Consider the following 24429-nt stretch of genomic DNA (forward strand, 5'->3'; position numbering starts at 1 on the left):
CCGAGCAACCACCGTGAATGCGGAGGCGACCTGGCGGCGCCGTCACGCTGGCGGATAATTGAAGAATTCTGTGTCCCCGACTCGCGTTCTGGGCAATCGGCGGGGAGGCAAGTTCATTCCCCTGCTGAAAGACTTCAGGAGATTCCTTTCCCCGCGGGGCTGGATGAGTCAGCAATCTTCCCCTCTCTTCGACCCAGCTGCGACAGAGTGGACAAGCTCGCACCTGCCCAGCCGTGGGCGGTAACAAGGAGGTCCCCTTCGGTCCATCCGATTGGACAGTGCTCGTCGACCATTTTTCCCCAGCCAGGGATCTGGGGAAACCGGACGATATTTAACTCGGCCGTGAGTGTGGCCGAGAGAAGCCTGCTAGCTCCAGTCGACTACGGTTGACGAAGACGTTGCCCTTCCACTGAGAGCCATTCTCAGCCCCGCTCTATGTAAATAATGTAAATATGTAAATACAGTTTTTTCCTTCACTTCCCCTACTCCCCGTCTCCGGCCCACGTTTCCTTCCTCCTTCGGCACTGCGGCGGTGCTCCTGGACCCGATGCCTGGTGGGACACGCTTCTAGCATCGGCAAAATATATCAGGCTGTAAGCCCTACCTCCAGTCTGGCGCCTCGCATTGTGGAGATACGAGCAACGGGGCGACGGAGAATCGCGGAAGCACGCGTGAAGTTGTCTCCGAACGAGACGTGCGCGTCGCTGTCGCAGTTCGTTATGGACACGCGCGGCTCGTCGCGCCTGACTTTCGACCCTTCACCCCAGAGCCCTACCGGTGTGCCTAAATCTGCTCCCGCGCTTGCAGTCGTTGTCAAACGTCTGGCGGATATACGTTGCGGACGAGCCGCAGATGAACCCAGAGAGCCTACTGCTTTTTGGTTTTTTAGATGTACAGTACAGTCAAGGCAAAACCAAAGCGCGGAAACTTAAAAAATTTTTTGCATCAACATGCACAGCCCAGGAACTAGTGAAATGACGGATTTTCATTTGCTCCTCGAATGATTTTCGTCGGATGCTGTAGAGGACAGTTATCTGATTAAATTTTGCCTTACAGAGAATTCAAATTCCTATGAATACTAGCCTTGATGGTTTGGTTGGTTTATTGGGGTTTAACGTCCCAAAGCGACTGAGGCTATGAGGGACGCCTAGTGAAGGGCTCCGGAAATTTCGACCACCTGGGGTTCTTTAACGTGCACTGACATCGCACAGTACACGGGCCTCTAGAATTTCGCCTCCGTCGAAATTCAGCCGCCGCAGCCGGGATCGAACCCGCGTCTTTCGGGTCAGCAGCCGAGTGCCGTAACCACTGTGCCACCGCGGCGGGGCAAATACTAGCTTTGAGAGCACCAAGCTCACGGTGATGCGTGCCTATACTCTCTTGACAGTAAGCCATGATTCACAAATTCAGGAATGCAGAGCTACGCGAAACCACACCAAAAACTCATGAAATTCCTGTGGAGAGAGCGCAAGCAAGGTATCTAGCGTTGTGTCCTTACAAACTTCCCATTACACGGCTAATAGCACATAAAAATGCATTGCCTCGGCTGCATAAAACTGGTTTACGGAAACGGTTATGTACAGTCCTTGTCAAAAGTATACAGCTAAAGGGGTCTGCTTCTGAGCCCTGCAGCGGAGCTCCTCTTCCATACTCAGGGACCCTAATCTCACGAAAGCAGGAGGAACTTAAGTCTCCAATCCTCTCAAGCTTAGGACTGTCGAATCTGCTTAAGAGCCCCGCTACATGGCTTGAAAGCAAACCCCTTGGTCTGTATATTTTTGACAAAGACTGTACATTTGCTCTTGTGCTCGAAATGCAGGCATAGTTACATCGTAAAGAGCGAGCGAGATGGGTTCTTTTTGTACATCTATCGACGTCCGACTTTCTTAATATTTGCTATTTATTAAATTAGATATCAGGACACAGCCTCCTCGAATACTGCCGGAAGCCGGCGGTCTTCAGGTTATAGCACAGTGCGGACTGCTGCTGATTGACACAATATGTGGGTCGAAACTATTGCCACTGTTGTCCTCATATACTAAGTTTTAATCATATATCTTGCTGTATATCATAAGCCACTCAAAAGCACCAGACCCTAGTCTTGTGCCAGCAGTTTGTGCTCACGATTCGAAAATTTTTGGTGGCCCACTTGGCAGTTGGGCTTCTCTCGGCCTGCTTTTGAAGCCATGGAGCGTCTTGGACCTCACACTCATAGCTCGGAGAAGCTTTCGCGTTGCATGACTGCAGCCACAGATTAGCGGCAGTGCCTCACGCATTCAAAGCTTCTTTGGCGGGAAACGTACTGGCGAACTAAGTTTTCAATGTGCCACTATCGCTAGTTGCAAAACATAATGTGCTCCGCTCACAAAAATCTTCGCTGCAGATAGGTATACACTGACCAGCACCAACCGGATTTGTAGAATGCACCGGAATATTGTGCCCGTCACTGTTTGCGTCACGACAAATATTCTTCACGTGCTTCCATCCGCAGCTGACGGAAGTACACTTCGACCGAGGAAGGTCTCGAGAGCGTTGTAATAAAGGGCTGCCGGGCTGAACATGACGTACTGTTGAGGTAGCGTCTTTGCCAAAAATAACCGGTGAACAGGTTTTGCTTCTCAGCCATACAGCGGTGCACTTATGGGAGCCCTTAAGCTCTAAATCGGTGTAAGGTGAGGAGAACCGTCGTCCTCACCTTTAGGGACTATATGGTGCGTATAGGAGTACCGTAAGCTCTCCACAATGCGGCTGAGACGCAAACCCTATTGCTCGTTTACTTTTGGCCAAGATGCCGCCGCGGTGGCTCAGCGGTTATGGTGCTCGGCTGCTGACCCGAAAGACGCGGGTTCGATCCCGGCCGCGGCGGTTGAATTTCTTTGGAGGAGAAATTCTAGAGGCCCGTGTACTGTGCGATGTCAGTGCACGTTAAAGAACCCCAGGTGGTCGAAATTTCCGGAGCCCTCCACTACGGCGTCTCTCATAGCCTTAGTCGCTTTGGGACGTTAAACCCCATAAACCAAACCAAACAAAACTTTTGGCCAAGGCGCTACGGAAGCCATCTCGCAACAAGTCTCTGGGTCTGAGAGCCAGCCGCTACTGTTTGTCCGCTCGAAAGTCGAGCTCTGACAGGTATACGTCGACCGCGGAGCGCCTCGTTAACGCTGCAGAAGAACAAAGCTGCGCAAGCCATCTGCTTCTCCCAAGAAACCTCTCAGCGACAGCCTCTGTTTCCTTTTGTTTTTGACCGCCGTCAGTGACTGTTGACCAGAAACTGTGCGGCCTCAATGTAAACCTGTCGATTTGACGCGCGCTTTTTAAGCGCCGTCTCGGGTAAGGAGTGAAATGCCGCGAACGCCCCCCCCCCCCCCCCCCCCCCCCCCGTAGGTGTGAACGCCCGTGCAAATGGGCGCTGTCACGCGTCGCGTCAACCCGCACCGAGTGCAGCACGGCGTTCGCGTCTACTTGTATATAAACGCCAGATTGTGAAGCGGGCCGCTCCGATAATTCTTGGGTGGGGTCGACGGGCCCTGCTCGCCTGCTGTCCGGTGAATTAAGGCCGCCAAAGCTGCTGTCGTGCTGCGGCAGATTAGCGCTGTGGGTGTGAAATCCCGAGCGCGGGACAGTAATAAAGAAAAAGATAGTGTCGGTGGAATTAGCGCGCCGCCTGTTGGTGGGGGAATGAGAAAACGACGGCAGCGGGTACCAGCCTGTAGCCTCGAGAACCTTCGTTGGGGAGGAATGTAGTACTTGCCCCGTACGGACAGCGCCACTTGAGTGATTGTGCTTTCACCCTTTACATCATGCACTTAGCGAAGGGGTGGGCAATTCAGTCATTTACGGAGACGGAACTCTTTCGCGCCCAGAAAGTACTAATCTCTGCATGGCTTAAAGGCCATCGAGGGCTATGTGCTTTCGTGCTTTTCATTTTTCGCAGAGAGATTTGAGATGAAGTTCTAGATGCTTTAGCAAGTCAGCGGAATTATTTCTGCCAACCTCATCTCTACATCAGCATCAAATTTCCAACCAAGTTGTTTTTAAATCATGGAATGCTTCAGTAACAACTTAGCGAGTGAGCATCAGAAGTCTGCCTGCGAAGCAATGAATATGTTATGCGATTAGCATCTTGTGTTTTATACGGTCTAAACTGCAAAATTTTATAAAAATTTTCGCAATACCATACAACTGCCTCTGTGTGAGTGTGTGTGTGGGGCGGGGGAGGGGGGTGGAATTTTGCCTGCATGTCTGAGGGAGAGAGAGGAAAAGCTTAGCACACCCCTCAATGGAACAATGGTCGGCCCTACAAGCCGTTCATTCACCTCGTTTTTGTCACTGGTACGGAGAGATACATTTTCCCTGCTAATGAAGTTAGCGTTTACATCCGCAGGTACAGTCTTTGTCAAAAGTAACCCGGCAGCACGCTTTTCTTCTCAGTGGTATATTAAAGCTATTATGCCAGCCCTCAAGCTCTAAATCTCTGTATGGTAAGACGGTTAACCTCCCTGCCTTTCCTCTTCTACATCCTCCTCTGTATGGTAAGAAGAACCCCTGTTCTCACCTTCAAAGAACTTTTCGATCTTTACGGAAGCCATGCGGGCTCTGTTATACGAACGAGAAGCCAACCTTGGAGCCTGGTTATTTTTGAAAAAGACTGTACTTATGCGCACACTGGCTTCGACTGTGACAGAAATAGGGAGCTGCAGCTCTAGGTGGACATGTTTGGACTCACGTTTTTGTATCTTTTTTTTTGTCGTATTGGTGAATATACGGATATTTTCGGCCTTTGAAAGCTTTATTTAGATTAGCTCGTTCGGCTTATTAACCTTGTTAGTGGAAATTCAGTGGTCGAGTAGTCGCTGCGATCTCCAATGAAACCGATGCGGATCCATCAGAGAATCCTCGATATACCCTGGTGTTTCAGTGAGACCCCTGTCCTGAATGATTAATACTATAAATGTGAGAATTTTTATTACAGTATCAACATATCAAAGGTGATGATTAAAAAAAAGGTAGCCCGCCAACTTCCGCTGAATGAACGTGACTTCAGACAGAGAGGTGCTAAACGTCTCATCGCATGCAGAACTGGTTGCGGTCGGTGACCATTTCAGGTAGAAACGAATGGGCGATCAGCAATTCAGTTCTTCCCCTCTCCGAAGAATTCGGGCAGCGCAAGCAGCAATGTCTCAGAAAAATCTCTATTGGTGCGTGCCGTCGGCAAAGGCTGCGCGTTTTAGTTTTTTTTTTTTTGCATGAAATTCATACTTTCTTGCCTAACTTCACATGGATCATTTACTGGCTCAATATCAGTTCCAAGAACGACTGAACTCAACCAGTAACAAAGGCAGAAATAGCGATGTTACACGAGGGCTTCGACTCTTCCCGTGAGTCAGTTCGCACGAATCAGACGATTATAACCCGTCTTCGCAGCACGTAGATGATACAGACGCCAAGACCAACTCCCGCCAGACACGATTCCCGGGAATTAAGTTTTCCAACTTCTTTTCAGCAAGGGCACGACGCTATCGAGGTGTTAAATCCCGCGATCCTAACGCAGTACTTTCCAGACACCTCCTTCGCACGGGGTGAAAGGTTGGGTTAGGCTCCGAGGCGAACTACCGACAGCAGTGTTGCTGCTTCGTGTTTACCTTCACGCTGCTCATCGCCTAAGCGAAGAAACACATAGTTTCATAGAAAACGGTTAGTTACGGCACCGAAGCGCGTTTATACGGCACGAGAGCGAACGAAAAGAAAAGAGGCTTGCATGCACGCTCGGGCATGTGAAGTAATGCGTATAGCCTTGTTTGCCGACGTGGCTCGGAATCACCCCCACGCCTCGTGTAATTTTTCTGGCTTCATTCGGCGGCGGGGGGCCTTCTTTGCGCAGACCTCTGCGGCGACCGTGCTCGGGTCAAGGCATCGCACGATGATCGCCTCGACCCGGTCGGCCGGGACCACGGCGGATTCAATCGAACCCTCCTCTCCTCGGTGCGTGTAATCGGGCCGCAGCGGTCGCCCCTGGCTACCACGCAACCTCGCAGGAACAGCAGCAGCTGCGCGTCCGTGCCCTATTCGCACTTTCGCGCAGCGCGGTCAAAGACGAGCGCGCGTTCAAGGTAGCCCGCAGGCGTTTCTAACAGCGTAATTGTGCGCATGCATTTTGCAGCGCACACGCATCGTCTGGGGCCGAGTACCCTGTGCCCTGTTGCGACCGGCGCGCAGCCTTTCGACTTCTTTTTAAATACATACGATGAAAATAGGTGGCGCTCAAATCTCGGAACTAACTGGACTCGATCAGTAACACGGGTAGAAATAGTGATGATGAGCGAGGGGTTGAATACCTCCCGTGAGTGATAATTATGTGTTATAATCACCAGATTATAACACATATGTGCACACGTAGGTGACACAAAGACGAAGACAAACTCCAGCCAGACTCGAATCCCGAGAATTAGGTTGTCCAGTTTATTTTCAGCAAGCACGCTATTATTCCATCGAGGTGTTGAATCGCGCAGAAGGTGAAAACTGGGTTATTTCAATGGGAAAGAAGCAGAGTGCAGAACTACATCGAAATTGAAAAAGGAAGATCAGGAAGAAATAGTTGTGTGGTAACCCAGGAGGCAGTTCCTTACTCTTTGTAACTAGATCAGGGAATCTTAGGACACGAAGCTACAAAAAAAAAAAAATAACGAAGAAGGTGACGCATGTGCAGTGTGTGGTAAATCCCTAGAAAACAATTCAATACCTTATATCGAATATGGTGGTATCCATCCGGATGTCGATGCAAGCACAGTCACCCATCCTGAGACCATATAGAGTTCAGAGATAACAATGGTGATGAGAACGAATCTGCGGTGGAAGTTAGCAAAGGGCGATTGGAAGATTAGTGGGTCAAAAGCAGAGAGCTGGCATAAGGTTAGAAGTGCAGGAATAAAAAATGTATTTAAACGAAGTGCCGTATTCATAGACCGATTTATTACACCGTTAAAGAAGTACAAAAAAAATCCAAGCATGGTGGCAACTGCCGTCATCCCGTTTTAAACGGGGACGATCCTAACTTCCATCTAGCCATAAATTTATGTGTGAAGTCATCGCCTGTGACGAGTTGTCTGTTTTTATTTCGTTTTTATTAATCGAGTGATGGGTGATGATGGCTAGTTTAAGGGTAGGGTCACCAGATGCCTCTCTTCGCATCGTGCGCACTGGAAGTTAAACCATCTAGCTTATCATGTAGCAAGTGTTAGAAGCAAACGCCGAAGGCTCCAAGCTCAAAAAACAGCACTGCATGCAACTCTGTACGCAGACGAACCTCACTAGTTTTCATTTTGCTTTCTGCACAAAAAAAAAAGAGAAAAACTACTCAAGAACATCACTGGGAGCACAAAGTCCAGATGTGAAACAGAAGACAAGTGATAAGACGCCGAATAAAAAAGAACGAGAATTCAGGTTTGATCTCAGCTCTCCTGACGCTCTCACGCGCTTGCAGCAAGGTTTTATAACACAGGTGTCGGCAAGCGTCTGAGGATTTCAGCACTTCACGCACTGTGTGCGTATATTTGACAGTTTCCAGTGCCGAACAGCTTGCTTTTGGTAAAATAAAACAGGGCGTTGAATTACTTCTTTCTTCTGCGTCTGTGCGCAATACTTTGTTCCTCCAAAAAAATTTGTTGCCTCTAACTGAAGAAAGCATCAAGAACAAAAAGTGAATGTTGCTAATATCGATCTCAAAATCGCGACGCACTAAAATTACTGAGAGCATAATGTTCATGGTCATGCGAAAGCTGTGCAGTGTATAAGATGCCTGAAACAAACTACCAGTGCTCACTCTGTTGCACACAATCCTTTCGTCAAATGTCAACAATTAAGCGACAGCTCGGCAATGTAGTAAGCTGCAAACGATCCTGTTATATAGTCACCGACCTAGGTCTGCGTCGTCACGTCGGTTCTGATGATATATGGTAAGCGACGTCCTTGGCGTGCTCTTATAGCCCCGTAAAGGTTCGGAAACCTTCACTGTCTTGCCATCGTTAAGTACTTGGACCTCTTTTTAACCCTGTCTTGTGACCAGTATTACCTCGTGCAGGTACTGCCACCGCCGTTAGCCGTTGCTGATCATTACACAAACCGGCCATCGATTATTGCGGGTAAGTAGTGGACAAGAGCACAATGAAATTTTCGCGAGAGATATACGTGTTTTACATTATACATCCTTTATACAATCTGCCGCATCGAAACACCTTGTCTAGGTCGATCCTGTCTTCTATTTCTGCGCTTACGAGATGCTTGAGGCATCCATCGTTCAGTGAGGCAGCCTCGCGGTGTCCGCGGTCATTTCTCCTCCTTGGTTTGCTCATAAAGTAACCACTGCTACCTCCGCCAGACCATGCCGTCAAAAATGTGGCTGTGGCTCAACTCAGCTGAGCCAGGATATACAGAGCGAAGGCTCTGTTAAACATGGTTAGACACGGTTTAGTTTTGGTTCATGTTTATTTTTTCAGGACTTCAGTGAGAGCAAATCACGTGATGCATCACTCGCCACAAGTGCAAGAGCGAGCGCCCGGAGCGGTGGCAGGCGCAGCGGCGGACGTGACTGCCAAGCGCAAGAGTGAATCACGTGACACATCACATGCCACAACTGGCGAGGAGGAGCAGCCAGCGCTGCGGCGGACGTGTCTGCCAAGCGCACGGCTACGGCGTCGGTGAAGTTCGAGGCATCCGCCACGCGCGCGATTTTGCGCACGCGGCGCGCCTCCCGTTAGAGGTCAAACCCAAGAGCCAGATGACCTTCAGGCTCAGCATGGGAGGAGTAGAGCTTTTCGCTCTCATAGTTCCCACAGCACGCGAATCGGGCTATCGATTGTAGGCTAGCGATGCTTAACAGCTGCTGCTGGAATCGCGATACCGTGAGTTGGGTACGGACATGCACACAGAAGTGCAAGGCTTTATTATTTGGTTCGTTCGTCCATTCCACTGCGTTAGCGGTATAGTCCTCTTTCGACAAAATGCCTCTGTATGTGTGTCGGCTTCACCCGCCAGCGCCCTGAGTGGTTCGGATTGCGTCGGGGCACCTTCCGATGGAGGCGCCTCCGGGAACCCATCAGTACAAACGTTTCTCCAACCTACGAACCTCTACCTACCCACCTTCACCCACCCACCCATCCATCCACCCGCCAATCCACCCATTCTCCAGAAGCCTGTCCCCACCAGAAGCCCATTGCGAAATCAAATATACAGACGCAAAGGTAAGGCCATCAGTATAGAAGCGAAATGAACAACCAGTATTGCTAATGCAGGTTTGTGGCATCACAGTGTGTGATCGCTTGTGCATTTTTTTATGTATAGCTCACCACCGTGGTCCATCCAACTCACTATTGGCGAAATTAGTGCAGCAGTTTCAACTGAAGGCCCTGAGTTATAGCGACCTAACCCTACCGCCTTGCTATGCCCAGCGAAAACGAGACGCGGATGCAAAAGGAACACAGTGACACAGCTCTGAGCCAACCCGATGGCTCGCGCTGATCAGCTAACCTTGCTTTCCCATGGATATACCTTGACAAATTGGCCGGTTTCTGTAGAGAGGAGGAGCCAGGCTTTTGCTCTCCGCCGCAGTATGGCGCTTGCGCGCCAGTTACTCCATCGCCTCGCTCTCCTTACTACGTTGATGGCTGCGCGCACGCGGCCCTTGTCGTCAGCGATAGCGGCCGTCCCAGAAAGGTGTTAATGCGTCCCGCTGCAGCACACTGCGGGGGGTGTCGGCGCTGCGGTCGCACCTGGGAGCAGGGTGCGGGTGGCGATGCCGGAAGACGTCCGGCCGCTGAGTGCGGAAGACATCGTCGTGATGCATATATGCCGGTAGGCTCGGTGCCGCTGCAGGTAACGCGCACGGCATCCAGCTGATCGCTCTAGCGCACATGTCGCGCTTTTGAGCCTGTCGGCGCCAGGAGGTGAAAACAGTCGACGCACGTGTCTTCCTCTCGCTCATCCTGCGGAGGGAACCAAGTGGTGACGCGATCTTTTTGCCCCTCTGTTTTGATAATGTCCTTACTGCGCCGCTGATTTTTAATTTTTTTACTAGGCGTAACCCTTACTTACCCTATTAAGTGAAAATTAGTGCGTGCGCATGCGTGTGTGCGCGTGCGTATGCGTTCATGTGTGCCTGAGAGCGTGTGTTTGTGCGTGGTGACACTCGATGGCACCCATATGAGATGGCGTCCGTTTGCGACATTTAATTACACGTGCTGTTCAGTATGTTGTTTTTGTATTAGCATCGCAGGTGTTGCGGAGGAGCGGTCATCGTTGCTTAGGCAAGCGACAACAGCGGAAGACGACGCCGAGGCATTCATCGTGGTCTGCACTGACCTCACTTTAATTGCACTAACACCAAGAGTGAAGTAATGCAGACCATACAACCGGTGCGTTACGAGATCTGGAGAGCCTAAAACGAACTAGATCGAAAACAGAGATACCGGAGAATCACACGACGCTCTTTCAGACAGTGCAGCCAATGAGACCAGCAGATGGAGCAGTGTAAACAACTATGTTCACCGTATGTAGTAAAAAAAAATTGGCAGTGGCTCAGCTCTGCTATGCCAGGATATACGTAGCGTGAGGTGAGGGCGAGGTGTCCCCATTCAGGTGGACATCAGAACCTGACGGAAGGCGCATAACTGCCCTCTTGGAACAGTGGACACCTCAACTGTGCTTTAAGCTAAGTGGCGGTAGTGACAGGTGAGCGCTGCATGCGTTGGCATTGACAACGTTGTGCCAGAAACGCGGCGCTGAAGCCATGGGCGTTCATTGTGTTCATTGGCGTTGTCAACGTTTTACACTTCGATCAGGCGAAACACTTCGATCAGACGAAAGGAAGGCGAGCGTGCGCGGCGAGGCACGCCAGCTGTGCGTAGTGACGTCACTTGCTCCTCGCGCATGCGCAGCACGGCTCCCCAGGAGCCACGCGAAACTGCTCAACATCGGCCAGTGCAGCTCACGATACAATATATGCATTCTGTTTGTGAAAATAAAACAGTGCATATTCTAGTAGCTTCCGTCGCTTTCTTCAGTATGCGCATAAAATGGCACAACGCAGAAATAAGCATCTCGTTCAGCTGTTCTAGAAGAGCCGCTAATGTCTATACTAAGAGCCCATTGACGTCGGTTGGCTCGATGGGCCAGGAGGCCGCCTTTGTCAAATGTTCGTTTCCTATAGCAGAGAGAAAAAAAATTTAATTGAGAAAGTCACATCAGTTGACCTCATGGATGCAGGGTTCGCGGGACCGCATTCCCCCGCTCCTGGTTCTCCCGCGGTGTGGACTCTAACATCGTAGCCCTAATTTCGCGCACAGCAAGAATATTGAACACGCGAGTATGGATGCTCACTCGTAATGACATCATTAGGACCCGCGCCTCCGCGTAAGAAGGCAATTTAAAAGCGGCGGGAACACACTGACAAAAAGAAAAGAAATCGATGATATCTCACGTGACGTCACGATAGAATAGCTTATCATGGATATGTAGCCACTTCTTGGAAAATTTTTCACCCCCACGTACTACATAGAAGGGGCACGATAGCTAGATAGATGGGTATTTCTCGGTAACCCTACAGTGACACTCGCTACGAAACGCTAGCTGTCGTAGTGTGGTCCGCTACATTAGTATGACTTATGAGCGTGACTAACGCGATCGGTTTCGGAGCGCAGCGCCGCCTTGGTCCCACTCGCGGCAGCTGGAAGCCACCGCGCACAGGTCAGGCCACTGGGAGGAAATGAAAGTGACCTGGTAACCGCCCAGCTCAGGGCGGTCCCCGCTCTTGTCGGCGGCACCTTTTTGCGCCGGGCGAAACGAAGCCCTCCGCCACCGCAACATCCCCCCCCCCCCCCCCCCCCCCTCCTCTTTCGCACCCCATTCGCTCTCCCCTCTTGTGGTGCCCTAATCGTGTGGCGCTTTCGATCTGCTGGTGCGAACACTCCGAGGCCATTAGACCCCGCGCGCCCCGAGTGACAGCGGCGGACGCGGCGCGGTTGTTCGCGTGTCGCCGGGCCACTTTGTAAAAGGCGCTTGTAGCAAGCGAACCGATTTGTTTCTGTCGGCTGACCAGAGGTGGCGGGGGAATAGCTATCGCCGGGAACCATTTCGTGAACGGCGTAGAAACGCGAGAACAGGTGCGGGGGCAAGCGAGACGCGAAAAAAACGAAAAAGTGCTGCAGAGAAATATGCGCAGTCATTACGAATGGATGCTGTGCCGACCTTTTCGCGAGCGCTTCGTTGTTTCAACACTATTTGCTGCACGATGGCGGCCACCAGAAGATTCCGGGTTAGAATTGGAAATACAGTTCTCAGAATGCCAGTTCCTTGGTCATTGATGTTCTAAATGTTTCAATTCCGGCTTGTTTTTAACTGAGGCTGCCAATGACAGCCTACAGTTAAAAAAAAAAGAAAGCTGTTGCTCCTGCTATGCGTTTGTGTTTAAGTTCCTGAAGTAATGGCTAAGAAGTCGGGGTCGATGCTCCTTTGTGTATAGGATTCTTTTGTGGCCACACATTTGCTGATAAACACTTGCACCCGCCGCGGTGGCTCAGTGGTTACTGCGCTCGGCTGCTTATCCGGAAGACGCGGGTTCGATCCCTGCCGCGGCGGTCGAATTTCGATGGAGGCGAAATTCTAGAGGCCCGTTTACTGTACGATGTCAGTGCCCGACAAAGAACCCCAGGTGGTCGAAATTTTCGGAGCCCTTCACTACGGCGTCCCTCAGCCTGAGTCGCTTTGGGACGTTAAACCCCAATAAACGATAAACACTTCCAGCAAATACTACCAACAAACAACCACAGGCGGTTCGCAAGGGCGCACAAGCGGAATTTGTGCTCCTATGCCTTTAAGGGGTGACAATGTTGGCTCCCTCCCCAATGACACATTGTGGTTGAAGATTCACGCAGGTAAATCACCCTAATTATCACGTGCCTCCAAAAGCACGCCGTCCTCTATGATGTTAATTTTAAGCAGACTTTAAGTGAACCACGCAGCAAAATTCATATCATAGTAAGTCGTATTCCGGGCCATACTCACCGGCACTCAAAAATTACTTATCGGCTCTACCACCATTTCACCATTACTCACTACCACAACTGCGCACCGCCAACTTTAACAAAGGTGCCTATTGCATTTTTTTTTTGTAGCTCATGGGCACCCAGACTGATGTGCTTGCAATGTGCCCACGCAAAAGTATGAGGAACAGTGGATGTTTGATGCATTCGTATGCATTATGCTCTCATAGCCATTTACCTCTGTAAGGTAAATGTGTACTTTTCTTGAGCCCTGTAGGTTAACGTAACCGCTACTAGCATATCATCCTGTCTACCGGCACTGGGCGCGAATATCGGGGCTGTTTCACTCGAGGAATCATTTCAAGTTTTGAAAGCAAGACCGTTCAGTTTCTTGCGGAACCATTTTTACGAAGCTGTGCGAAACTAGCATGTAACGCCACTGGGGAACGAAGCGGATCGATAAGCGTGTACGTCAGCGGCTTAAAACGTTTTCTGGTTGCATTTAAAGCAAAATACCTTGTGGAATTAAAAATAAAGATCAGGCTAAGATCGAAGTACGTTTGGCGCTTGCACAGCGCACCGAAACTGCCATATTTAGTGCCCCCTTTTTGTACTATCCTAAGCCGAGGGTCGACGTCGATCAGGATTTGATCTTTAAGCACACTGGAGCATAGCCTTCTTTGTAAGAGTACCTTAGGAAGGCTAACTACGTGCCATTTCTTCCGAAGGCGACAGCGCTCATTCACGTCACCGATTCATGCAAGCATATATATTTGCGCCCTCTGCCCTTTGTTTCTGCGTCTTCTGCAATGGCCGCCTGCAAGCTGCATGTAAAAATTCTGTCTCTGAAGCCCCTGGGCCAGCATTCCTGATTGTTAGCTCCGTTGGATTTTGGAGATGTGGATCTTTCTTCACAGAAACGCCAGTGCACATTGCGAATGTCCTGGGAACCACTTTTTCACCGCCTACTGCATGACGCGGCTTTTCGGTAAAAAAACAAACAAAAAAACACCACTTCTTTGTGGAGTGGAAGAGCAGTTGAACTGCAACAAGGAGGCGGTACGAGGCGGTCCCTAAAATCTATTCGAACGTATGTTTTACAGCGCAAAAGCTGGGCTTTACGCAACCTTAAATGGCCGGTGAAATACAAAGCCTAAGACAAAGTTCAACCGCAGCCTGTTTAATGTGTCGACGCGTCCTGTTCCAGTGTTTGTTGTGGAGGGAACGTCAGATGTTCACTTTAGTTATTTAGGGGATAACAGCGTGTTTAAGGTTAATCGAATTTGCATGACGATGTGAAACTGAAACCAATACGCGGCTGTGTGTTTAGTATACACTTGGTCACAGCTCTTCACCACACAAAACCTTACTGAAATCCGAGAACTGTTGATCTGCAGAGCAGAGGAGTGATTTTCCTTCATGCGTTGTGTTCAAAGAATTTGTCTTCACGGTATGCGCGGTTCAGGTTCCCGGGGTCAGCGGCGCATCTGGCAACCATGAGGGACACCCTGGTTAATCGGGGGAGTCAAGGCGAACGGTTTTTTCCAAAAACAGCGGGGCATGAACAATCGCGGCCACCCGGCTACCCCGAATGGTCTACGTGTGCCGTTCGTGAGTTCGCAGACAAACACCGATGGCCGTTGCACGATTACCTCCGGCGCACTCGCTTCCTTTCTTTCTTGTTTGTCTTTTCGTGGCATGGGGGCGGCGGAAGATGAGGGGGTTGAAGGGGGCGGGGGATGGAACGCACAAGCGGTTTGGAAAGCGAAGGGTATTAATGACACGCGCGTGAGAGACGCCAGCGAAAACCCAAATTGAATTCGGTCTCTGGCGTCCGCATTATGTTTAGTTTGGAGATAAGCCCAGAAGGGTGGCAAACGCCTTGGTGGGCGCCGATAGGGCAACAAAGGAGGGTGATATATACTTCCTTTCGCTCTTGGCACCTTGCAGGGTGCTTATGAGCACCGGTTCCACGAACGAGCGTGTGGCGGGTGAAAGGAAGATAATTGTTTCAACGGTTTGCCCCAGTTCAGTGCCATGGTTGAAGCTGGCGACGGGACACTTAATCATCGTTCCCTCGAAAAAACACAAAGGGGGAAAAAAATACTGCAACCAAAAAGCGCCGCCCGACTCTTCATTTTGCGAACGCGTGAAGCTGGAGACAGAACTAGTATGGAATAGAACTGATTGGTATTATATGGAATCGTACGGTATGGTATGGTATGGCATGGTATGGTGTGGTATGGTGTGGTATGGTGTGGTATCACATGATATCTTCGGTACGCATCACGAAACTGTGAATATGGGCTATGAGAAGAGCCGCAGTGCAGAGCTCCGGATTAGTTTCGATATCCTAGGATCACTTAGAGCTGCACCGCCGACAGAGCGATTTGGCAGCTCGCTTCCCTCGAAAGGCATCCGTGGCCTCAACAGCATAACGCGATACCCACAGATGCATCGTGATGAGCGAGCGTTACTTTTGTGTGCATATAGCAGTCTGGACAAAATAAAAGAAATGAAAATAATATTGCCCTGCCCGCAATAATTTCGTGCACACTTTTTTGTGTAGCATGAAATGCGTGACCTCTTATTATAACGGGGCCGCCGCGGTGGCTCAGTGGCTATCGTGTTCGGCTGCTGACCCGAAAGACGCGGGTTCGATCCCGGCCGCGGCGGTCGAATTCCGATGGAGGCGAAATTCTAGAGGCCCATGTACCGAGCGATGTCAGTGCACGCTAAAGAACCCCAGGTGGTCGAAATTTCCGGCGCCCTCCACTACGGCGTCCCTTATAGTCTGAGTCGCTTTGGGACGTTAAACCCAATAAAACAAACCACATCATAGGATAACTGCACTTTCTATTAAAATGTTTACTCTTTCACGGAACGCATGCAAAACGTATAGGCACCGCTTAATTGGAGCTTAAAGGTGCACTGAAGAGGATTCTGAACTTGTCTTTTTGCCGCGGGTACTCGATCTACACGTTCCTAGCATTCTTAGAAACAGTGACTTATTGCCCTGTGTGGCCGATTTCCCAAATTAAATCGAATTAACGTCCGGCTACCACCTTTTTTTTTAATTCTCCCTCGTATGGTGGGCGGAGTCGACCAACGCGTGGAGCGCCTTTCACCCAGTCCCGTGGAGGCTTTGCTTTCGCTTTATTTTGTTTTTTAGGTTTCCATGAATAAATAGTTTCATTCGCAGATAATATAGCCGCAAAATAAGCCCGAAGAAATAAAAATACGCGCGGACTATTTGCTACTACGGACTACTCCGCCGATGGCAGAGCGGCAAGCCGCCACGGGACTGGGTGAAAGGCGCTCCTCGCGTTGGTCGACTCCGCCCACCGTACGAGGGAGAATTAAAAAAAAAAGGCGGGAGCCGGACGTTAATTCGATTTAATTAGGGAAATCGGCCACACGGGGCAATAAATCGAAGTTTCTAAGAAAGCTCGGAACGTGTAGATCGAGTTCCCGCGGCAAAAAGACAAGTTCAGATTCCTCTTCAGTGCACCTTTAAGTTTAACGCTACCTCCGACTGAACATGTACCTGTGTTCGCAGAAGTGCATGACACCTTTCTACCTAACATGCATGTGACGGCTTTTGTTTTTATAAACAATCTCAAAGAACTCTTGCATGCGGCTGAGTAACAGCGTGCTCTCGTTAGCTTCAAGAGCGGCCGAGGAAATTCATGAAATGCGAGATCTCTATAGAGATTCAGTCTAACCAGAGTAAAATGTCGTCATGGTGAAGAATTTGTACTGCAACAAGAATCTTCTTAAGTCATGACTACAACGCTTCTACTTCGCTGCAGACTTTTACTCATCCATGTTTTGAAATCAAAAACGGAAAGAGTGGCTTGTTCCAGACTCAGTGGCACTACTGATAACTTTTTATCATCTAAAGTGTTACGAGGAATTCGAGACGGCACCCAACCAACCAATGAACCTAGCGGCCCATAGGACTTCAGTGGGAAGTGACATATATTTTACACTAATTGTCATGGATGATGTCAACGCGTTATTTTTGAATGGTCAAAGCCATGCGCCACATTGTGGCAGCCAAGGTAACTAGAAGCGCTTGCCCCGAATTCCCGGCAATCAAAAGCGCAGGGGAGAGGGGGGGTGAAGACCAAGCAGCAACTTTTTATTTGCTCATCTGCCAGCATTTTTAGATGCGCATGTACTCCTTGGTAGTCCACGTGCTGCACTGTTAGCGCTGACACTTCTCCCAGCTGTCACTGGCAGCTGCCCGTAACAGCCTGTGACTACACCCGCAAGGTCACGTGTCCTTAGCATGGCTGTTAAAAGGACACGTGTGGTGTTGATGGCCTGCTAATCTGCAAGTAGCAAGAATCCATCTGCGTGTTACTGGCGCTTTTTCAGTGTTTCCAGGCTCTTTCGAAACCACGCGACAGCGATCGTTAAGGTACGACAGCAAAGTGCGGGGGCCAGCCCCACAGGACGCGATAATGTGTAGCTCGCCGATATGAAAGGCACATAGCTCTGTCCGTATTGCATTTCCAAGAAATCTAAGGATCACTGAGATAGAGAGGGAAATAAAAAAGGGCGTAAAAAAGACGACGCAGTGTTGTTTGCTTTTGCGCCATGCCTACCTTGCCCTTTGTTCAATGAGCGCCGTAAAGGGGGAAAATAGGTAGAAGAGAGCAAGCGAAAGAAAGAAGTCTGCTGCACTAAGCCCTGAGCAACCTGTCATATTTGACCAAAGCCCCGAAACATGACAGCCAAACATATTAAATGCAAGTTCTTCATACGCATTGCGTTAAACGTATGCATTGAAGCATATATGATAACTAGGCTTTAATTTGCGAGGGAGCACTTCGGTCAAAGAGTGCCATCTCTAATGTGTTTGGTGTGCGCAAAGTGTGGTTGGAAACCTTCAAAATCATTCCGTTCCAGAGAAAACCGAAACCAATGATAAAAAAAAGTTTGCAAAACTGAAATATTACTGGGCTCTTTCTGCATCATAGCTTCACATTCTCCCCTCGCTTAGAAACCACATTATCCCGTCCCGTGAAGATGTTCGCTTCATGCCTTTGGTTTTGTTGACGCAAGAGTAGAAATGGACGTCGACTGCAAATATTCAGTTCGTTCCGGTCAAATGTATTGTGAATCCGACCATTCCCTAGTTGTTTAACACCTGTCGCTGCAGCGAGGCGTCCAAAACGTTCAGTTAATCTTGGGCGAGAAAGTACTCTTCACAATGTACTGCAATAACGACTGCAAAAAATACTGCAATACCAACAGAACAATGGATAAATGCGGCGTCATTTAATGATTATGCCCACCTTGAGTGCTGGCGAAACTTTACTTTCTCCCTATTAGTGCGTAGCAGAAGCAAGGCATCGAGAATGACTGACAGAAATGGCTACTCTTGAACCTCGAATTACGTTAGCGAATTCCATCCCGTTGCCAGTGACGAGATATCGAGTTTAAAGGTTGGTTGGTTTGGTTTATGGGGTTTAACGTCCCAAAGCGACTAAGGCTATGAGAGACGCCGTAGTGAAGGGCTCCGGAAATTTCGACCACCTGGGGTTCTTTAACGTGCACTGACATCGCACAGTACACGGGCCTCTAGAATTTCTCCTCCAAAGAAATTCTAGCCGCCGCGGCCGGGATCGAACCCGCGTCTTTCGGGACAGCAGCCGAGCACCATAACCACTCAGCCACCGCGGCGGCTAGTTTAAAGGGATACTGAACCAAACTCTCGGAGCTGCTCATTTACATGTAAACAAGAGCTTGACTGCGAAAGTTGGTAAATGCGACAAGCATTGTAGCGAAAAAAAGCGTATAGCACCTTTTGTTTTGCAATTTATTGCCGTATCGTTGCACATTGCCATCGCTACTGGCGGTTTTTGCCAGTTTTGCGTCGGCAGCGTCGGAGGTTGGGAGCCTTATCGCTTGGTCTACCGACATCGCGCTTCGAGTGACGCGACCGGTTGCCAATCGGACGAGGGTGTCATGACGTCACGCTTTACACCTCGCGCCGGCCGGGAGGGCTTAGCGCGCGCTCATAAAACATCAAAATTTAAACCATCCGCTGAAAAATATGCAAAGTGACGACTAGATTTCGGTGTAATCACATTCCGAGAATCAATTTTCAGCGTTTTTGTTCAATTTTAAGATTTTGCTTCAGTATCCCTTTAAGACCTTTTACGTGGATGTTTCTACGCGCACAAGGTAGTGATAACCTTGAGACTCGCTGCCAGCAGTGCAGAGCGCAATAAAAATCTCAGCCACCCTTGCATAGACCTTGCGCCCAACAGGTGTATTCCCCGCGTTTCACCCGACCGCACATCACTTCTATAACGATGCTGGGCGTTATCTTCGGCTAACGTCACCGCCCCCGCTCTTGCAGGCCCTCCGGTAAAAAAAGACTAAACGAAATCGACACAGGGGCGCCAGGTGTGGAGCAGCGTGGCACGGCGCCAACGAGAGAGAGAAAAAAAAAGGTAGACAAAGAACAAGAAAAAAGAAATAAAATGAGACTGTGGGCGCGACCTGAAGACGATGCGGTTGGAAACGAGTTTTTTTTTCTCCTTTTCACAAGTCTCTAGAGCCTGACGATTTAACTATTTTTACTAACCTCCATAATGCTTCCTACGCTTTTAATGCAAGAGCAATATATGTTCCATTAGCACAAAACCCGTCGCCGCCGTCTGTGACACGAAATTCGGATGATGCAGTAGGTCGGTGTACGATGTCACAACACATGTAAGCGAGCATGCGTAATCACGGATCATGAAACATAAAATTACCTATGAAAGTCATGACTCGTAGTCATAGTCATGACTCATGACTAATAGTCATTATTCAAAGTATCATGACTGAGCACTTTATAAGTACCGTAATATAACGTGCATACAGTTTGTACAAAGTATGCGCAATCATGACTTACAGTGATCCTGCCACGTATCATGACTCGGTGCTTCAATGCTTTCACATTCTTGCACGTAAACAAACAGACTTATGTGTGTCTACCGAATTTTTTTAGAGCATCCCCATTAGTGCAGTTTTTTATCTCCACTTCCGCTGTGCACGGGTGATTAACTGAAGAGGAACTGATATGCTAAAAAAAGGGGGTGGGGGGAGGTGTAAATACTACATTGATAACTCGCAGCTTTTTTTCACACGTACCCTAGATAGCACGTGTCACTTCGTTTCAAGAAATTCTGGTATCCGTCAACTTGGAAATAGATTTTTTTTTTAATGAGCGAATGATAGGAAAAAATATTTCGCAGAACACTGAGCTTGGTAACAAGCCATCCGCCACTTTCTCGCCGACAGATTTGCCACCAGCAATAGCGACGGTTTTTGTTTCTTGCGGCACACGGATCTTCCTAGAACATATTTAGTCCGCGATACCAAAGGTGTCGATTTTTAAAACTTGGTGCTTTGCTATTATAGTTTGCAACTATTATCTTATTTTGTAAGAAGTTTTGTATGCGCACGAAGAAAACTATTCCCTGCTGTTATCCGTTGTAAAACTAAAGATTTGGCTTTCTTGAGGCCTGGATATGCTGTCTGGGCTGAAAAACATTGTTTCTGAATAAATAAGTGGCACCTGAAAGGGGCAACAGTCTAATAGATGTTAGAAAATCAACGACACTGGCGAGCAGCCTCTGAATTCTTCCTTTAGTGATTGTACGGATTAGTACAGAAGGGACCTTGATATCATCACTGTAAGTCGTCACAAAAAAAAAAAAGAAAAATGCCCGTTTTGCTTATTGCCCAAGAACAAAAACACGGCTCAAAGGCAAATCTGAAAGCTTTTGGCAAGAGGTGTACATTTGGTTCCTCTCAAAAAAGTTTTACTCCGTTCTTTATATGGTGCTGCGTGATGGCGCAGAGAAACAAGCAAGGAGAAGTTGAACTCGAAAACAAGAACTTCCTGGGTGATTATGTGTCCAACAAAGAAAAATAAATACTCGGTAATAACAGTAGCAGTACGCCCCTTTCGCAGCCAAGCCATTCGTGCAGACTGCAACTGTCCTCAGCTGCTATCGGTAGTGAGATATCCTTATAAAAATGGTCTATAGGCAGTCTGTAGACTTCTTATTGACTCTATTGGCTTCCTGTAGGTATTACTTTTTGTTTCTTCATAGTCTATAGACTGTCTATAGACAAAAGTCTACTAAAAGTGTATGGCGATAAATCTATAGATTGTCTGTAGACTGTTTATGACATATGTATTGCGTATAGATTGTTCTCTAGGATTTGTCTACAGAGAGTCTACAGACTTTGTAGACAGAAGTCTATAGACACTCTACAGACTGTCTAAAACTTTTTTGTAAGGGATGGGACCTATCACTCGAAATACGTGCATTACAGCAAATATTCCTCAACATTATATTTAATGTCATGGTAATGATCACTGCCTCAGCAAAACGTGTTGCTGGCCGAGTTGGTACAGTCATGGACAAAGATTTACGGGATGTGGGTTCGAGGAAAAAATATCTTTGAGCTGTCGAGAAAAAAAGGTAAATGAAGAGCATTGATGCACGAAGAGATATTTGTTCTCCATCCTCCACAAGAATTCCAGCTGATTGACTGGCGAAGTGACGCAGAAATGTTTTTTTTTCGTCAGTCCGCATCCCGCAAACTTTTGTCGATTACTATAGGCATACTGCTTCAACAAAGGAATAAAGGAAACAAGTACGCAGACAAGCACAGAGCGAGCGACCCCCTTGTCCTCTCTCGCTCGCGTCCTTTTTTGCGTTCGTTTGCTTCATGCTTTTTAATTCCATCCTTCGCGACCAAATTACGCTTATCGCAAGAAACGCAGGAGAACGCGCCTCGAGCGGAGAAACTATAAAAATGAAACCTTGCTCCTTCGGCGATAAAGAAACAACCCTAATGAAAGGAGTAAACAAAATAGAACTTCGCGGAAATGCGACAATATCGCTGTGTAATGATGAGCAAACTTAATTTACTAACGTATGACGTCGCCACTGCAACACCATTTTTGAGCCACGCACGCATTTCACGTCGTGTGCACACTGAGCAAAGAGATAAAAATCTTCACAGAAGCGAGATTTCGGCCACAGTTTCAAGTAGCATCTAGCCCCGCCAGAGTGCTCGGTCGCTAGCTGTTCTTTCATCATCACCATCACCATCATCATCAGCCCGCCTACGCCCACTCCAGGGCAAACGCCTCTCCCGTGTCTCTCCAATTAACCCTGCCCTTTGCCAGTTGCGGCCGCCGTATCTCCACAAACCTCTTTATCCAATTCGCCCGCCTAACTTTCGGCCGCAGCCTGCTACGCTTGCCTTCTGTTGGAGTCCACTCCGTTACCCTTAAGGACCAGCGGTTGTCGTGCCTTCGCATTACATGCCCTGCCCAAGACAATTTCTTCCTCTTGATTTCTGCTAGGATGTCATTAACACGCGTTCGCTCCCTCACCCGCCCTCCCTGCTTCCGGTCTCTCTTAACGTTACACCTATTATTTTTCTTCCCATAGCTCGCTGAGCCGTCCTTAACATAAGCTGAACCCTTTTCGTTAGCCTCCGCGTTGACAAGCAAGTAGAGTTCAACGTGTGATATTACACATTGAAACTTTACAAGCAAGTTTTACAAGCAAGTCCTGCATGGGTCCCGGAACTTGTCTACGTGTCCAGTGGCAGCGTTTGACAGCGTCAGCCGACAAGCGAACAGCCCTGCGCAGCCTCTTTTGTTTTCCCCCTTCCTCATGAGTGCTATCGCCTCTGCTGTTACAAGATAAGCCGTTTCGCAATGGCAGAATGGGCCAGCAGCGTTGGCGTCACCTTGTAATGCCTTGATTCTGGGCAGTTTCACTAGCGGTTTAAAGCTCACTGGGCGAGCGAATGACGAAATGAGTGCAAGGCTAGATCATGAGGCAATTGGTGTGATCAAGTATTGAGAATACAAGTTCGCACAGGTTTCACTCCTTTATCATCTCAGCGAAACTATATCCCACGTTTTTTGCAGAGGAATGTCACACATTGAACTGAAGGCAGCAACCACACGCGCAAAATAATCCGACTTTTGTAGAGCTTTCGGTTCATCACTACCATTACTTTTTAACTCTTACCTGAAACCATACAGGCTTTAATTAACTGCCTACTTGAAGCGCTCATCCCTGCTATTAATTATACCGCCAATAAAATTTTAATACGCGCTAAATACATTTGCTTTAGCTCGTGCTCATTAGGATCTGTAAGGTTAACTAGTCTGCGTGCAAACGGATCAATCGAAGGAAGCGAGAGCAGGCGTATGAGCTCCTGGGCGCTGTCTTCACTGGCGAGCTGGCCCGAGAAGTTCAGGATGTAAGAAGCGAATAGCAGGCCATCAGTGCGTTCCCTGGAGTCTGAGTCCTGGACTGATGGCTGCACGCGGTAATGAACTCAACGCAGTTACTAGAAAGTCGCTCACCGTACGTAGAGCCAAGAAGGGCCGTAGATCGGCGGTGTCCCTCGCTTTCCCTTGTGGCCGCGTCGTCCACGCCTGTTGCGGCTGCAAGCACTACTGCCACTCGCCGCGTTCCCCAGGTCTCGGCCGGGTTCTTTATGACCAGCGGCCTTGGCCACGGTCGTGATCGTGTCCCATATACACTGCTTATCGGCGGGTGCCTGACTTCAAACAGGTAAGGGCCGGCTCCTCGTAACGGGGATCTTAACGCCAACGACGTTCCAGCGCCCCGGAGACGTGCGACGTCGCCGATGGCATTCCGTATCTCCTTCCAAGAGGCGGCCGTTGGCGGCAACTCCGAGGGACGGACGGGCGAGGAGGAGACGAGATGATGGTCCGCTTGGAGCGCCTTTATGACGCCGATTGCTGCTGCTGGGTGCGAACCTCTGCAACAAGTCGACGCAGCTGGGGCCTCTGGTTTGTTGATAAGGGATTCCGACATGTTGACCCGGAGGGATGCCCGGTCGGGTGATTACAGTAGCCTGTTGTTCTAAGGCGTCCGGGGCGTGCGCATAAGAAGAGCCGCCGCGAACCGCGTAAGTGGCGTATAAACTTAACAGCAAGCGATGTCATCCGAGAGGACGATGGACGGGCTGAGGGTCAGGGCTTATTAATTGCTCACATTTGTATAGTTTGTGTTCGCCAAGCTGGGACTGAAGTTGAGGATTGCGTTAGAAATTTTTGTTTGTGTTCGCCAAGCTGGGACTAATGTTGAGGATTGCGCTGGAAATTCTTGTTTGTTTCACGGCTAAGTGGCGCCTTCTCCGAGACTTCTGAAAATGCGCCTAGAAAACGTTCTGCGACATTATACTTGCGATAACTAGTATGACAGTAATTGCACAGCATCGTGTAAAACGTATAGGTATTCTTTACAAGCGGTACATCGCCACTGTTTTTAATCATTACTAATGATATCAAATATCAATAGTCATTGCTAATAAACACCGTTCA

General features: G+C 48.9%; 1 protein-coding gene across 2 annotated transcripts in view; it reads right to left on the bottom strand.

Moving 5' to 3' along the window:
• The window catches only part of exp (expansion), a 302399-nt gene extending 278576 nt beyond the window's left edge, over window positions 1-23823 (bottom strand). For both annotated transcript variants that reach the window (XM_089561691.1, XM_089561675.1), the window contains exon 1: window positions 23443-23823. The gene's annotated coding sequence lies outside the window, so the exon portion shown is untranslated. The remainder of the gene's footprint in view (window positions 1-23442) is intronic.
• Between the last annotated feature and the right edge of the window lie 606 nt (window positions 23824-24429).

Source organism: Amblyomma mixtum, chromosome 1, assembly GCF_055824585.1.
Source record: "Amblyomma mixtum isolate Tamu chromosome 1, ASM5582458v1, whole genome shotgun sequence".
In the NCBI taxonomy this organism is placed as follows: Eukaryota; Metazoa; Arthropoda; class Arachnida; order Ixodida; family Ixodidae; genus Amblyomma; species Amblyomma mixtum.